The following is a 16,823-nucleotide window of genomic DNA, read 5'->3' as shown; positions in this document are numbered from 1 at the left end:
TCAGTCATGTCAGACTCTTTGTGACCCTATAGACTGTAGCCCGCTAGGCTCCTCTGTCCATGGGGATTCTCAAGGCGATACCGGAGTGGGTTGCCATGCCCTCCCTCCAGGGGATCTTCCTGCCTGAGAGATCAAACCCACATCCCTTAAGTCTCCTGCATTGGCAGATGGGTTCTTTACCACTAGTGCCACAATACAATCCAACAATCCCCTTCTGGGTACACACCAAAATGAAATGAAAGCAGGGACTGGAACAGATATTTGTATGTCTATATAAACAGTAGTATTATTCACAAAAACCAAAAGATGGAAACAACCCAAGTGTCTAGTGATGAACAGTGTTAGAATGAATAACCATGAATAAACAAAATATGGTATATAGAGGTGGTCCTTGAATAATGTGGGGGTTAAGGATGCCAACAATCAGTACCCTCAAAAATTCACATATAACTTATAGGGGGCTCTCAGTATCTAAGGTTCCTCTGCATCAATGGATTCAACAGTGATTGTGGAGTTCAGAAGTATTCACTACTGAAAAAAATCTGCACATAAGTGGACACACACAGTTCAAACCATGTTCTACAGAGTCAACTGTACATACAATAGAATATTCAGTTCAGTTGCTCAGCTGTGTCCAACTCTTAGTGACCCCATGGACGGCAGTACGCCAGGCCTTCCTGTCCATCACCAACTCCCGGAGTTCACTCAAACTCATGTCCATTGAGTTGGTGATGCCATCCAACCATCTCATCCTCTGTCATCCCCTTCTCCTCCTGCCTTCAATCTTTCCCAGCATCAGGGTCTTTTCCAATGACTCAGTTCTTTGCATCAGGTGGCCAAAGTATTAGAGTTTCAGCTTCAGCATCAGGCCTTCCAATGAACATTCAGGACTGATCTCCTTTAGAATGGACTGATTGGATCTCCTTGCAGTCCAAGGGACTCTCAAAAGAGTCTTCTCCAACATTACACTTCAAAAGCATCAATTCTTCGGCATTCAGCTTTCTTTATAGTCCAACTCTCACATCCATACATGACTACTGGAAAAACAATAGCTTTGACTAGATGGACCTTTGTTGGCAAAGTAATGCCTCTTCTTTTTAATATGCTGTCTAGGTTGGTCATAACTTTTCTTCCAAGGAGCAAGTGTCTTTTAATTTCATGGTGCAGTCACCACCATCTGTAGTGATTTTGGAGCCCAAAAATATAAAGTCTGTCACTGTTTCCTGCCGGGAGCCGGCATATTGCATATTGAGTGCAGCACCTTCATAGCATGATCTTTCAGGATCTGGAATAGCTCAACTGGAAGTCTATCACTGCCAGGAGCCAGCGTGAGGAACTCCTCCCGTGGCAAAGGTCATGAGGAAGGAGGCTCGGCATATGCAAAGGCGGGATTGAGCCTCAGGAGTCCCCCTGGAAATTCTCGAGCATCTACCCCCAAAACCAGAGTCTACCTACTTTCTGCTTTGTGCTTTCACCTACACCTCTGACTTTACGCGGGGCTGTCCCCCACTACCTCTCTCTGAAAAAGAGTTAGCTTACAGCTCCAGTTAATAATTCCTGGGTGTGACAGTGTTTCAACCTACAAACTCCTTTGGAAATCCTCTAGCCTGCCTGAATAGGTTTTTCCGGCCACATGTGATTGTTCAGAGCCTCCCAACTATGAGAGGCAGGAGATGTTCTAAACTGTCTAAACAGAGTCCTTTGAGTAGTTAAAAGATTGATTAGAAATTGTATCGGTGAAGGGTTTTTCACTTATTGGGCCAATGTTTGCTGCTAAGTCTCCATACCCCTTACCTACTGTGTCCTTGGCAGTGTATTGATAGATATAATGGGTTTATAGAAATGTAAGTAGCAGCCTCAATGTTTGTAACCTTGGACCCTTGAGTTAATTTTTTTCTTGATGGAGCCCACCTCACCTTTGCCCTATAGGAATGCAACTCTATCCAATGCTTTTTGGAGGCTGGCGCCTGACTTTAGAATAATCACCTTTAGAGAAAAATAAGTTTCTTAAAATGTTAACAGGCCTCCGGGCCAGAAGATGATGTAAATCACCTAAACTTTTGCATATGATAAGTTTGCAGGAAGAAAGCCTGGCTTACTGCATGACTCTACCCCTTTCCCCATTATCCTCTATGCATAACTTAAGGTATAAAAACTACTTTGGAAAATAAAGTGCGGGCCTTGTTCACCGAAACTTGGTCTCCCCATGTCTCTCTCTCTCTCCCAAATTCTGGCTGAGTCTCCATCTGGAGCGCGGAACCTGCCATGCTTGCTAATTATGCCTGGGCTTCTAAGATCCGACCAGGGAGGCCTCAGTGTCTCCTCTCCTTCCGGAGAATGGAAGGACGCCTGCCGCCTACGTAAGTGGCGCAAACTTCTTGTCTTTAAGTTTTATTGGTCTCCTGCGTAAACCAAGCTACTCAGCCTCTTTTCTTCACTGAGTTTTCCTACTGAGCTATCCTTATTTCAGCCGCTTTTCTCCACTGAATTTCCTCACTGAGCCATCCTCATCCTATTATTCTTTATATCTTTGATAAATATTTAAATAAATAGGTCACCTACGCCGTCTCTCCTTCGAATACCCTGGATCAGCCGGGGCTAGACCCCGGCAGTTTCCACTGTTTCCCCATCTATTTGCCATGAAGTGATAGGACTGGATGCCATGATCTTAGTTTTCTGAATGCTGAGTTTTAAACCAACTTTTTCACTCTTCTCTTTCACTTTCATCAAGAGGTTCTTTAGTTCCTCTTTGCCTTCTGCCATAAGGGTGGTGTCATCTGCGTATCTGAGGTTATTGATATTTCTCCTGGCAATCTTGATTCCAGCTTGTGCTTCATCCAGTCCAGCATTTCACATGATATACTCTGCATGTAAGTTAAATAAGCAGGGTGACCATATACAACCTTGATGTACTCCTTTCCCGATTTGGAACCAGTCTGTTGTTCCATGTCCAGTTCTGACTGTTGCTTCTTGACCTGCATACAGATTTCTCAGAAGGCAGGTAAGGTATTCCCATCTCTTTCAGAATTTTCCACAGTTTGTTGTGATCCACCCAGTCAAAGGCTTTGGTGCAGTCAATAAAGCAGAAGTAGATGTTTTTCTGGAACTCTCTTGCTTTTTCGATGAGCCAATGGATGTTGGCAATTCGATCTCTGATTCCTCTGTGTTCTCTAAATCCAGTTTGAACATGTGGAAGTTCACAGTTCATGTAACTGTTGAAGCCGGGCTTGGAGAATTTTGAGCATTATTTTGCTAGTGTGTGAGATGAGTGCGATTGTGCAGTAGTTTGAGCATTCTTTGGCATTGCCTTTCTTTGGGATTGGAATGAAAACTGACCTCTTCCAGTTCTGTGGCCATTGCTGAGGATCCAGACTTAAAGAAAATTCTGACACATGCCACAACATGGATGAATCTTGAACACATTATGCTAAATAAAATAAGCAGTCACAAAAGGATAAATACTATAAGACTTCACTTATATGAGGTACCCAGAGTAGTCAAATCAATAGACACAGAAAGTAGAATGATGGCTGCCAGGAGCTGCAGAGAGTGAGGAATGGGCAGTTACTATTTAGCCAGTATAGAGTTTTAGTTGGGAAGATGAAAAAATTCTGAAGATGGTGAGAATTGTTGTACAACAATGTTAATGTATTAAAAGCCACTGAACTTTACACTTCAAAATGGTAAATTTTATGTTAGGGAAATAATTTACCACAATAAAAAAAGAGGGGAAAAAAATCAACCAGCAATGAATAATGAGAAACTGAAACAGAAAATACAAATATGTGCAATACCATCAAAAATATTAAACATTTAAGAGATAAAACTGATGAAACATGTGGAAAATCAGTGCACCTCAAATTATTAAACACTGTTGAAAAAAGTTAAGGAAAAACCTAAACAAATGGAGAGATATCACATTCATGGATCAGAACATTCAGTATTGTTAAGATGCTAATTCTCCCCAAATGGAAATACATATACAATAAAATCTCATCAGGCTTTCTCTGTAGAAATCAACAACAGAATTAGAAAATTCATATGGAAATGTAAAGAATCTCAAATAGCCAACACAGATAAGAAAGGACACTACATAATGATCAAGGGATCAATCCAATAAGAAAATTTAAGAATTGTAAATATATATATATACCAAACATAAGAGCACCTCAATATATAAGGCAAATATTAATAGCCATAAAAAGGGAAATCAATAGTAACACAGTAATGGTGGGGGAGTTGAACATTCCAGTTATACCAATGGATAGATCATCCAGACAAAAAATCAATAAGGAAATATAAACTGTAAATGATACATCAGACCAAATGAACTTTATATTTTTATATTTATAGGGCATTCCATCTGAAAGCAGAATATACTTCCTTCAAGCACATATGGAACATTCTCCAGCATTGATCACATCTTGGACCATAAATTAAGCCTCAGTAATTTAAGAAAACTGAAATCATATCGAGCATCTTTTCCGACCACAACATTCTATCAATTACAGGTAAAACAGCAACAACAACAACTGTAAAACACACAAATACAATAGATTGTACTGTAGCAAATCAATCTCACCTCACCTCAAGAAACAAGAGAAGTCTCACACAACCTAACCTGGACTTCCTTGGTGGTACAGTGGATGAGAACCTGCCTGCCAATGCAGGGGACATGGGTTTGATCCCTAGTCTGGGAAGATTCCACATGCTGTGGAGAAACTAAGCCTGTGCACCACAACTACTGAGCACATAGGGCCTGCGAGTCACAACTACTGAGCCCACTTGCTGCAACTACTGAAGCCCATGCGCCTAGAGCCTGTGCTCCACAACAGAAACCACCACATGAGAAGCCCGTGCACCATAAAGAAGAGTAGCCCCCGCTTGCCATAACTAGAGAAAGCCCACCTGCAGCAAGGAAGACCAAGTACAACCAAAAATAAATAAACAAACAGGCACTTCCCTGGTGGTACACTGGATAAGAATCCACTTGCCAATGCAGGGGACACAGATTTGATCCCTGGTCCAGGAAGATTCCACATGCTACAGAGCAACCAAGTCCATGCACCACAATTACTGAGCCCATACTCTAGAACCCACAAGCCACAACTATTGAGAAACATGCTGCAACTATTGAAGCCCATGTGCCTAAAGCCCATGTATCACAATGAAGAACAGTCCCCGCTTGCCACAAATAGAGAAAGCCCACATGCAGCAATGAAGACCCAATGCAACCAAAAATAAATAAATAAAATTATTTTAAAAAACCCCTAACCTTAGACCTAAGGTGACTAGAGAAAGAACAAACAAAACCCAAAGTTGGTATAAGGAAAGAAGTCATAAAGATCAGAGCAGAAATAAAGGAATTAGAGATGAAGAAAGCAATAAAAAAGATCATTGACGGTAAAAGCTGGTTCTTTGAAAAGATAAAGTTGATAAGCCTTTAGCTAGACTCATCATAAAAAGGGGAGTGAGAGGAAAGCTCAAATCAATAAAATTAGAAATGAAAAAGAAGTTACAACTGATAGCACAGAATTACAAAGGATCATAAGAAATTACTACAAGAAATTATATGCCGATAAAATGGACTATCTGGAAGAAATGCAAAAACTCTTAGAAAGGTACAAACTTTCAAGGCTGAACCAGGAAGAAATAGAAAATATGAACAGACCAACCACAGGTACTGAAATTGAAACTGATTTAAAAACTTCCAATAACGAAAAAAAGTCCAGGACCAGATGGTTTCACAGGCAAATTCTATCAAACATTTAGAAAAGACTGAACATCTATCCTCCTGAAACTTCCAAAAGCTGCAGAGGAAGGAAGCTCATTTCACTATTACCCTGAAAACAAAACTAGACAATATACCACCAAAAAAAAAAAAAAAAATTACAGGCCAGTATCAATGATGAACACAGATGCAAAAATCCTCAAAATACTAACAAAGTCAATCCAACAACACGTTAAAAAGATCATACATCACGATCAAGTGAGATTTATCCCAGGGATGCAAACATATGCAAACCAATATGATACAACACATTAACAAACTGAAGAATAAAAACGTGATCATCTCAATAGATGCAGAAAAAACTGCTGACAAAATTCAGCACCCATTTATGACAACAAAAAAAACTCTCCAGAAGGTGGGCATAGAGGGAAACTATCTCAACATAATAAAAGGCCATATACAACAAACCCATAGTTAACATCAATCTCAAGAGAGAAAAACTTAGTTTTTCTAAGATCAGGAACAAGAAAAGGATGTCTACTCTCACCACTTTCATTCACACAGTTTTCAAAGTTCTAGCTACAGCTTTCTGAGAAGAAAAAGAAATAAAAGGAAACCTAACTGAAAGAGAAGTAAAACTATCATTGTTTGCAAATGATGTAATACTACACAGAGACAATCCTAAAGATGCTACCAGAAATCTACTAGAGCTCAATGAATGTGATAAAGCTGCAGGATACAAAATTAACACACAGAAATTTCTTACATTCCTATACACTAACAACAAAAAATCAGATAAATTAAGAAATGATTCCATTTACTGTTGCATCAAAAAGAATAAAATACTGAAGAATAAACCTACCTAAGGAGGCAAAAGACCTATACTCAGAAATCTATAAAATGCTGATGAAAGAAATCAAAGATGACACAGATGGAGACATATACTATGTTTTGGGATTGAAAGAATATAGTCAAAATGACTATACAATTCAAAGCAATCTACAGATTCAATGCAACACCTATCAAATTACCAATGGCATCCTTCACAGAACAAAAAATTTTTACAATTTTTTTACAACAAAAATTTTTACAATTTATATGGAAACATAAAAGACCGAGTAGCCACAGCAATCTTGAGAAAGAAAAACAGAGCTGGAAGAAATCAGGCTCCCTGACTTACAGTATGGAACTGGCACAAAAACAGAAATATAGATCCATGGGACAGGATAGAAAGTCCAGAGATAAACCTATACACATATGGTCACCTAATCTATGACAAAGGAGGCAAAAATATACACGGGAGAAAAGACAGTCTTTTCAATAAATGGTAATAGGAAAACTGGACTGCTACATACAAAAGAATGAAATTAGGGGCCTCCCATTCCAGCAGTTAAGACCCTGTGCTCCCAATGCAGGGCCCAGGTTCAATTCCTGGACAGGGAACTAGATCCCACATGCCACCACTATGACCCGGCACAGCCAAATAAATAAATTATAAATAAAAATAAACACATAAAAAAGACATGCTAAAATTTCAGGGTAAAAATCCATTTTCAGGGAAAGAAATGAAATTAGAACACTAACACCATTTGTTGTTGTTCAGTTGCTAAACTATGTCCAATTCTTTGCTACTCCATGGACTGCAGCATACCAGGGTTTCCTGCCCTTCACTAGCTCTGGGATTCTTCTCAAGTTCATATCCACTGAGTCAGTGATGCTATCTAACCATCTTATCCTCTGCTGCCCTCTTCTCCTTTTGCCTTCAATTTTCCCAGCATTAGGGTCTTTTCCAGTGAGTTGGCGCTTCGCATCAGGTGGCCAAAGCACTGGAACTTCAGTTTTACCATCAGTCCTTCCACTGAGTATTCAGGGTTGATTTCCTTTAGGACTGACTGGTTTGATCTAACTAACACCATACACAAAAATAAACTTGAAATGGAATAACGATCTAAATGTAAGGCCGGATGCTATAAAACTCTTAGAGGAAAACAAAGGCAGAACACTTTCTGACATAAATCACATAAGTATCTTTTTTGATTCATCTCCTAGAGTAATGAAAATAAAAACAAAAATAAACAAATTGGACCTAATTAAACTTAATAACTTTTGCCCAGCAAAGGAAATCATACACCAAAAGACAGCCAAAGGTGTAGGTTCAAGCCCTGGTTAGGGAACCAAGATTCCACAAATCATGTGAGCTAAAGTATTTGCAAACCAAGCGACCAAGAAGGGAGTAATTTACAAAGCATATAGCTTATGTAAGCTCAATATATAAAAAAAGAAACAACCCAATAAAACAATGGATGGAAGATGAAGATCTAAATAGACATTTCTCCAAACACATACAGATAGCAAAAAGCACATGAAAATATGCTTAACATCACTTATTAGAGAAATGCAAATCAAAACTACAATAAGATAACATTTCATACCAATCATAATGACCATCATCACCAAATCTACAAATAATAAAGCCAGAGAGGGTGTGGAGAAAAAGGAACCTTTCTACACTATGGGTGGGAATGCACATTGGTACAACCATTACGGAGAACAGTATGAAGGTTCCTTCAAAAAATACAGAACTATCATATGATCCAGCAATCCCACTCTTGGGCATATATCCAGAGAATACTACAATTTAAAAAGATACATGCACCCCAGTGTTCATTGCAGCACTAGCCAAGACATGGAAGCAATCTAAATGTCCACTGACAAAGGAGTGGATAAAGAAGATGTGGTACTTACATACAATGGAATATTACTCAGCCATAAAAAAAAACAAAATGCCATTTGCAGCAACATTGATCAACCCAGAGATTATCATACTGAGTAAAGTAAGTCAGACCACAAAAAGATAAATATCATATCATACCATTTATATGTGGAATTTAGAAACAAAAAAGGTTCAAATGAACTTATTTACAAAACAGAGTCACAGATGTAGAAAACAAACATATATTTACTGCGGGGGGGTGGGGGGGTGGGTAGTGGTGGAGAAGGCAATGGCACCCGACTCCAGTACTCTTGCCTGGAAAATCCCATGGACGGAGGAGCCTGGTGGGCCGCAGTCCATGGGGTCGCTAAGAGTCAGACATAACTGAAGGACTTCACTTTCACTTTTCAATTTCATGCATTGGAGAAGGAAATGGCAACCCACTCCAGTGTTCTTGCCTGGAGAATCCCAGGGACGGTGGAGCCTGGTGGGCTGCCATCTACGGGGATGCACAGAGTCGGACACGACTGAAGTGACTTAGCAGCAGCAGCAGCAAGGGGGAAGTGAAGTGGGTGGGAAGAAGGGATAAATTGGGAGACTGAGATTGATAATATACACACTACTATATATAAAATAGATAACTAATTAAGGACCTTCTATATAGCACAGGGAACTCTACTCAATACTTTGCAATTACCTATAAGGGAAAAGAATCTGAAAAAAAGATACATGTAAGATATAAATGATTTATTTTGCTGTACATCTGAAACTAACACAACATTGTAAATCCACTATACTCCAATAAATTTTTTTTAGTAAATTTCAAAATGTTTTAAAAATTAAACAGCCAACATGATACTGAAAAAGAACAAAAGGAGAAGAATCAGAGTGCCTAATTTCAGATTAACAGTAATCAAAGCAATGTGGTTCTGGTGTAAAGAAAGATACATATATCAATGTAGCAGGATAGTCCAGAAATAGACACACACATACACTGATTCTCACTAAACTTACAAAGGCAATCTAATGGAGAAAGGATAGTTTTTTTAAACAAATAGTGGTGGAACAATTGGATATTGTAACCTTGGATTATGAAAAGTTGTCTTTATTTACAAATCAAAAACACAATCTATTAAAAAAAAAAAACTGATAGGGTGAACTTCAAAAGTAAGTACTTATGCTCCTTCAAAGACACTGAGAGAATGAAGACAAGTCACAGGCAGCATCTTAAGAAGTTAACTATACACTTACTCTTAGCAATTCTGGTCTTAGGTATCTACCAAAGAGAAAAAGAAAGCATAAGGCCACAGAATAACACAAATTTTGTAAAAGTTTTATTTGTATTAGCCAGAAAGTAGAAACAAGCCTAATGTCCATCAACAGGCAAATCAACAAACTGCAGTATATTCACACAATGTAATAATCTGTTGATACATCCAGCAACATGCATGAATCTTAAAATAAGCATGTTGAGTGAAAGATGAACAATGATTTTGAGACAGGACGACAAGAATACCATTTTAGAAAAGAACCAAGAAAATGGCCTTGACAGGCTTGGTAGAACAAAAGTACCTGAAGGCTTGGGCCTCAGAGATAACACCCAGAGACCCACAGGAATAAAAAATTATCTCTGTTCCACTGATGTATGTACATATAAATCTGCCACAAAGCAGAATCATTGAACTCCCAGTTCCCTGAAAGATATAAAAGCCTGACACACATTCCTAAGTTGTTTTTATAGGAGGAAGACCCCCTTCAGATGAAATCTGCTGACTGCAAGCATGTAGACACCAGAACATTTGAAATCGGAAGGTTGATGATACCTGAAACTTCACCTTGATGCCAACCAATCCAAGAATTGAGCACAAGCTAATCAGGCACACTGTGGCCCCCTCACTCACAATCCTTCTAAAACCGGACTTCCCTGAAAGTTCGCAAGAATTTGGCACTCTTTTCCACCTTTTCCCTTGTGCGCAAGCTATCCTTTCACTAAAAAGCTTAAGAATCTTGTGGGAGCAATATTCATATTTATAAGGTATTACTGTTCAAGAATCTGGAGAGGGCCCAATAACAATTTTAATAAGCCCTGCCATCCTTCCTATATCTCTTTCCTCCCTACCTAGATGTCAGTTACTTATAAGGCCATCATACATTAGGAATATCTTGCTGATGTTAATAAACAGTAGATCTATTTTCTCATTTGGTCCTAAGAAACGCTCTGTCTCGTGGTTCCCTGTGTATTTCAGAAAGCTAAAGTCGATAGAGAAATCCAACACAAAAGTAAAAAAAGAAATTGAAGCTAAAGGACTTGTGGAGAGGTATACAGAAGAGCTTGGTGGCTTTACACTGAGTGGTTTGCCAAAGGAGGTGGTGTGCGCTCAATCGTGTCCAGCTCTTTGTGACCCCACGGCCTGTAGCCCTCCAGGCTCCTCTGTCCATGGCATTTTCCAGGCAAGAACACTGGAGTGGGTTGCCATTTCCTCCATTAGGGGATCTTCCTGACCCAGGGATAAAACTGGTGTCTCTTGCATCTCCTGCATTAGCAGGTGGATTCTTTACCACTGAGCCACTTGGGAAGCCCACCCTGGATGGCTGGAACAATACATAATAGGACAGACAGTATAAAACTAGAATTTTTTCCTCTGCTTATTAAAAGTTTAAACAACAGGAAAAAATATTTTTTGCTATTTCAACTGTCAGTAGTAAATAAATGTATAGAGAATAAAAATACAGAATTGAAATACACAACAATAATATAAGTTGGAGAATGTAATAATTATAAAACAATTTTACCAATGTCATAGAATAAGGTAGAAAGTACAAAGTAACATTACATTTTGAGAAGTCAAGAGTGAATATTTTAATCTTTAAGGTAACCACTAAAAGAAAAGCAAAGGTCAGCTTTCTGATCCATATATTCCCTATGGAGAAAGAGGAGGGAGACTACATGCTGATACTGATCACACTGATTTAAAACAAATTATCTGCTTAGATCTTTCAGTTCAGTCGCTCAGTCATGTCTGATTCTTTGCGACCCATGGACTGCAGCACACCAGGCCTCCCTGTCCATCACCAACTCCCAGAGCCTGCTCAAACTCATGTCCATTGAGTCAGTGATGCCATCCAACCATCTCATCCTCTGTCGTCCCCTTCTCCTCCTGCCTTCAATTATTCCCAACATCAGAGTCTTTTCTAATGAGTCAGTTCTTCACATCAGGTGACCAAAGTACTGCAGCTCAGCTTCAGCACCAGTCCTTCCAATGAATATTCAGGACTGATTTCCTTTAGGTCCCTTGCAGTCCAAGGGACTGGTTGGATCTTCTTGCAGTCCAAGAGTCTTCTCCAACACCACAGTTCAAAAGCATCAATTCTTCAGCACTCAGCTTTCTTTTTATAGTCCAACTCTCACATCCATACATGACTACTGAAGAAACCACAATTTTGACTATACTGACCTTTGTTGGCAAAGGAATGTCTCTGCTTTTTAATATGCTGTCTAGGTTGGTCATATCTTTTTTTCCAAGGAGCAAGCATCTTTTAATTTCATGGCTGCAGTCACCATCTACAGTGATTTTGGAGCCCAAGAAAATAAAGCTGTCACTGTTTCCATGTTTTCCCATCTATTTGCCATGAAGTGATGAGACTGGGTGCCATGATCTTCATTTTTTTAATGCTGAGTTTTAAACCAACTTTTTTACTCTCCTCTTTCACTTTCATCAAGACGCTCTTTAGTTCCTCTTCACCTTCTGCCATAAGGGTGGTGTCATCTGCATATCTGAGGTTATTTATATTTTTCCTGGCAATCTTGATTCCAGCTTCTGCTTCATCAAGTCCAGCATTTCACATGATGTACTCTGCATTGATCTTTAGAGGACTGAAAAGTATAAAAAACTATATCCACAGATGCTAACACATGTTGTCTAAGTACAGAAAAAGGAAAACTGCACTGCAGAACATAGAAATGTTGTCTTTTCGTTTCTGCATTTCCCAGCAATCTCTCAATAACAATCTTTCAAAGTATTGTTGTCAAACACCTGTTAATTTCCTTGATCTCTTTGCCACATACACACAAAATCAATGCTTCCTTTCTCTCAACTGCAAAATATGCAGCACTAAACCATTCTAAAACCGGAAACAAGTGTATGCCCCCCAAAAAATGTGCCTCAAACTGTGAAATAATTGTTTTCCAGGAGCACTTCCATCTTCCTCATGAAGGCGCAAATTAACTAGTACAGAATAGAATATATGACCAATCTGTGATAGAATTGTACAAAAAATCAGGCAACACTGAGGGGCAGCAATTCCTTGGGAATTGCCCTTGAGGTTTTGCCAATTTCTGTCATCATCCTATAAAAAGTACCCTTCACATACTTAAGAAACAAGCAAGCAACTAATTTCAATTGTTCAAATTAGCATAGATACCCTTCCCCAGGGCTTCCCAGGTGGCCTAGCAGTAAAGAATCCAATCCCCAATGCAAAAGATGCAAGAAACACACGGGTTCGATCCCTGGGTCAAGAAGATCCCTTGGAGTAGGCACTGGCAACCCGCTCCAGTATTCCTGCCTAGAAAATTCCACAGACAGAGGAGCCTGGCATGCTACAGTCCATGGGGTGGCAAAGAGTCAGACACTACTGAGCACACACACACCCTGCCACAAAACCAAGTTTTCACGCCCCCACCCTAATTCTGTCTGTTTTCCATGGCCGACTGGAACATGAGACTTCCTCTGTACACATTTAAAAGCTATATAACAAAACTCTGAAACCTGAAGTGAAAAGTTAAATGGCCTATAATTCATTTAGGACAGATGAAATACTTGACAGAAAATACATGACACTCCATTCAAATCACCCCTTATCAATGAATAGTCAAGCATTTTTCTTTGAATTACCTAAAACCCTGGTAAACTCATAAGCCTTACATTATAATAATTCAGTTTGTGATTATTTATAGATCAATCTCTGTAAGGAAAAAAAAATAGGTATCTTCCTTAAAAAAAAAAAAAACCCACACAGATCTCTCTGCCTTCAACACCCTCTATCAGTACCACCTGATGGCTGCTTCCCACATCAGTAAGTTGATGAGTTAAAGCAATGGTCCCCAGCTTTTTTGACACTAGCAACTGATTCTGTGGAAGACAATCTTTCTACAGATGGGGGAGGTGGGGGTTGGGATGACTCAAGTGTATTATATTTACTGTGCACTTCATTATTATTACATCAGCTCCACCTTTTACCAGGTATTAGATCCAAGAGACTGGGGACCCCTGAGCTAAAGAGCTTCATATTTCTACATGTCCTATATCTGAGATGACGGTCAAAATCAAATGCATGGAGCAGTATGTCCAAAATCCCCCTCCCCACAGAGAGAGTTTAGAATACACTGTTGATGAGGAACGATACCTAACAAAGCAAACCTAAAAATGCAAATGCTAGATCTTATTGACTGATGAATAACAGAAACAGACTTGGCCAAAGAATGATAGTGTCTTCTCTGGAGCTATGAACACCAACAGGTCCAGCACTGCTGGCCCCAAGCTGGCAGCCTAAATGAGGGCAGAAACCACTGCCCGCAGCTTCATACCAGAAATTCTTAGTATCTCCCGCTGTTTCTCTCTGATCCCTGAAATTTAACTTATCACATCCTTCCAATGCTGCTAGCATAAACTGAGGGGACATCTAGACCCTGCCTAAGGAGTACTGTCCCTTTAGGCAGCCTAAACACCTTGTATGCAACAGGTACACATAATGCTGTGCCAACAGAAAACACTTATATTGATATACTGTTTCTAAGTATCTGTAATGTCTTATATGACTAAATATTGATTTTCCCTACAAAAGATTTCTTTCTTTCAATTACAATAAACACCCAAGTTTTAAAAGAGGTTTTTTAAATTAGGAATTAATTATTCAATGTTATAACATTGCTATTTCAATAAACATAAAACTAAAAATCAATAATTCAAATATCTATTGATATTGATACTAATATCTATTAGTATCTATTGATACTAATAATAAAGCAGACATTTTCTCAGCCCTAGACAAAACAGACAAAAATATCAGCCCTCACGGAGCTTGCATTCTAACACAGAGATATACAAACAAAACAAATTGTATAGTATATCAGCATGTTAGATGGTGATAAGAATTATGGATAAAACAAAGCAGGGAAGGCAAGATGATATGTGGGGGACAGGACTGCCAACTGTAAGTGAAGTAGTCAAAAATGGAATCCCGGAGAGATAGTGATGTGACACTTGAGTAAGCAGAGAGAAAACAAACCGTGCAGCTAAAAAAAGCATGCATGGTAAAGGGAAAAAGGAAGAACAAAATATACAAAGTCCCTGAAGTGAGAATGTTCAAGGCAAATGTTCAAAGAAAATCAAGAATGTCAGTGTGACTGGAATAGAATATGCAAAAGGTACAGGAGATGAAGTCAGAAGGTAACACAGGGACAATCATGTAAGATCACGGTAAAGAGTTTTGGATTTTTCCCTTTAAAAAAAAAAAGAAAACGCAAAGTTAGAGTGTTCTGTGCTACAATGTTGAGAGCACATTGAAAAAGGCAAGGCCTGGAGTAGGGAAACCAAGAAAGACACAGTAAAGAAATGAAAGTGACTTGGACCAGAGTGGAGACTAAAAGACAAAAGTTTGGGGAGGAAATCCAGGTATGGTTTTGGACATGTTAAAAAGTTCTACATGCCTAATTACCCATCCAATAGAGATATCAAGTAGGATGCAGGATGTTAGTCTGGAATTAAGGGAAGAAGCCTGTGCCACAGATTTAAAAGTACTATGACTTAGATCGAGCATCACCAAAGACATTTGAATTTATAGGAAAAAGAAAGGTTTAAGGGATGAGCACAACCCAGAAAATCACGATGGTGTGATCACTGACCTAGAACCAGACATCCTGGAATGTAAAGTGGGCCTTAGAAAGCATCACTACGAACAAAGCTAGTGGAGGTGATGGAATTCCAGTTGAGCTATTTCAAATCCTGAAAGATGATGCTGTGAAAGTGCTGCACTCAATATGCCAGCAAACTTGGAAAACTCAGCAGTGGCCAGAAGACTTGAAAAGGTCAGTTTTCATTCCAATCCCAAAGAAAGGCAATGTCAAAGAATGCTCAAACTACCGCACAATTGCACTCATCTCACACACTAGTAAAGTAATGCTCAAAATTCTCCAAGCCAGGCTTCAGCAATACGTGAACTGTGAACTTCCAGGTGTTCAAGCTGGTTTTAGAAAAGGCAGAGGAACCAGAGATCAAATTGCCAACATCCACTGGATCATTGAAAAAGCAAGAGAGTTCCAGAAAAACATCTATTTCTGCTTTATTGACTATGCTAAAGCCTTTGACTGTGTGGATCACAATAAACTGGAAAATTCTGAAAGAGATGGGAATACCAGATCACCTGACCTGCCTCTTGAGAAATCTGTATGCAGGTCAGGAAGCAACAGTTAGAACTGGACATGGAACAACAGACTGGTTCCAAATAGGAAAAGGAGTACGTCAATGCTGTATACTGTCACCGTGCTTATTTAATTCATATGCAGAGTACATCATGAGAAACGCTGGGCTGTACGAAGCACAAGCTGGAATCAAGAGTGCCGGGAGAAATATCAATAACCTCAGATATGCAGATGACACCACCCTTATGGCAGAAAATGAAGAGGAACTAAAAAGCCTCTTAATGAAAGTGAAAGAGGAGAGTGAAAAGTTGGCTTAAAGCTCAACATTCAGAAAACTAAGATCATGGATGGCATCTGGTCCCATCATTTCATGGGAAATAGATGAGGAAACAGTGGAAACAGAGTCAGACTTTATTTTTTGGGGCTCCAAAATCACTGCAGATGGTGACTATAGCCATGAAATTAAAAGACCCTTACTTTTTGGAAGGGCGAAAAGCAGAGACATTACTTTGCCAACAAAGGTCCGTCTACTCAAGGCTATGGTTTTTCCAGTGGTCATGTATGGATGTGAGAGTTGGACTGAAGAAAGCTGAGTGCTGAAGAATTGATGCTTTTGAACTGTGGTGTTGGAGAAGACTCTTGAGAGTCCCTTGGACTGCAAGGAGATCCAACCAGTCCATTCTGAAGGAGATCAGTCCTGGGTGTTCATTGGAAGGACTGATGCTGAAGCTGAAACTCCAATACTTTGGCCACCTCATGCGAAGAACTGACTCATTGGAAAAGACCCTGATGCTGGGAGGGATTGGGGGCAGGAGGAGAAGGGGACGACAGAGGATGAGATGGCTGGATGGCATCACCAACTCGATGGACAATGAGGTTGAGTGAACTCCGAGAGTTGGTGATGGACAGGGAGGCCTGGCGTGCTGCGATTCATGGGGTCGCAAAGAGTCGGACAGGACTGA

At 39.5% G+C, this 16,823-nt stretch overlaps 1 protein-coding gene across 9 annotated transcripts in view; it reads right to left on the bottom strand.

The window, feature by feature from the left end:
* The window catches only part of CEP70 (centrosomal protein 70), an 87,510-nt gene that overhangs the window by 52,118 nt on the left and 18,569 nt on the right, over positions 1–16,823 (bottom strand). The window lies entirely within an intron of this gene.

This window comes from Bos javanicus, chromosome 1 (genome assembly GCF_032452875.1).
Source record: "Bos javanicus breed banteng chromosome 1, ARS-OSU_banteng_1.0, whole genome shotgun sequence".
NCBI lineage: Eukaryota > Metazoa > Chordata > Mammalia > Artiodactyla > Bovidae > Bos > Bos javanicus.
Note: the sequence above shows the minus strand (reverse complement) of the source record. Positions and strands in the feature narration are given on the sequence as shown.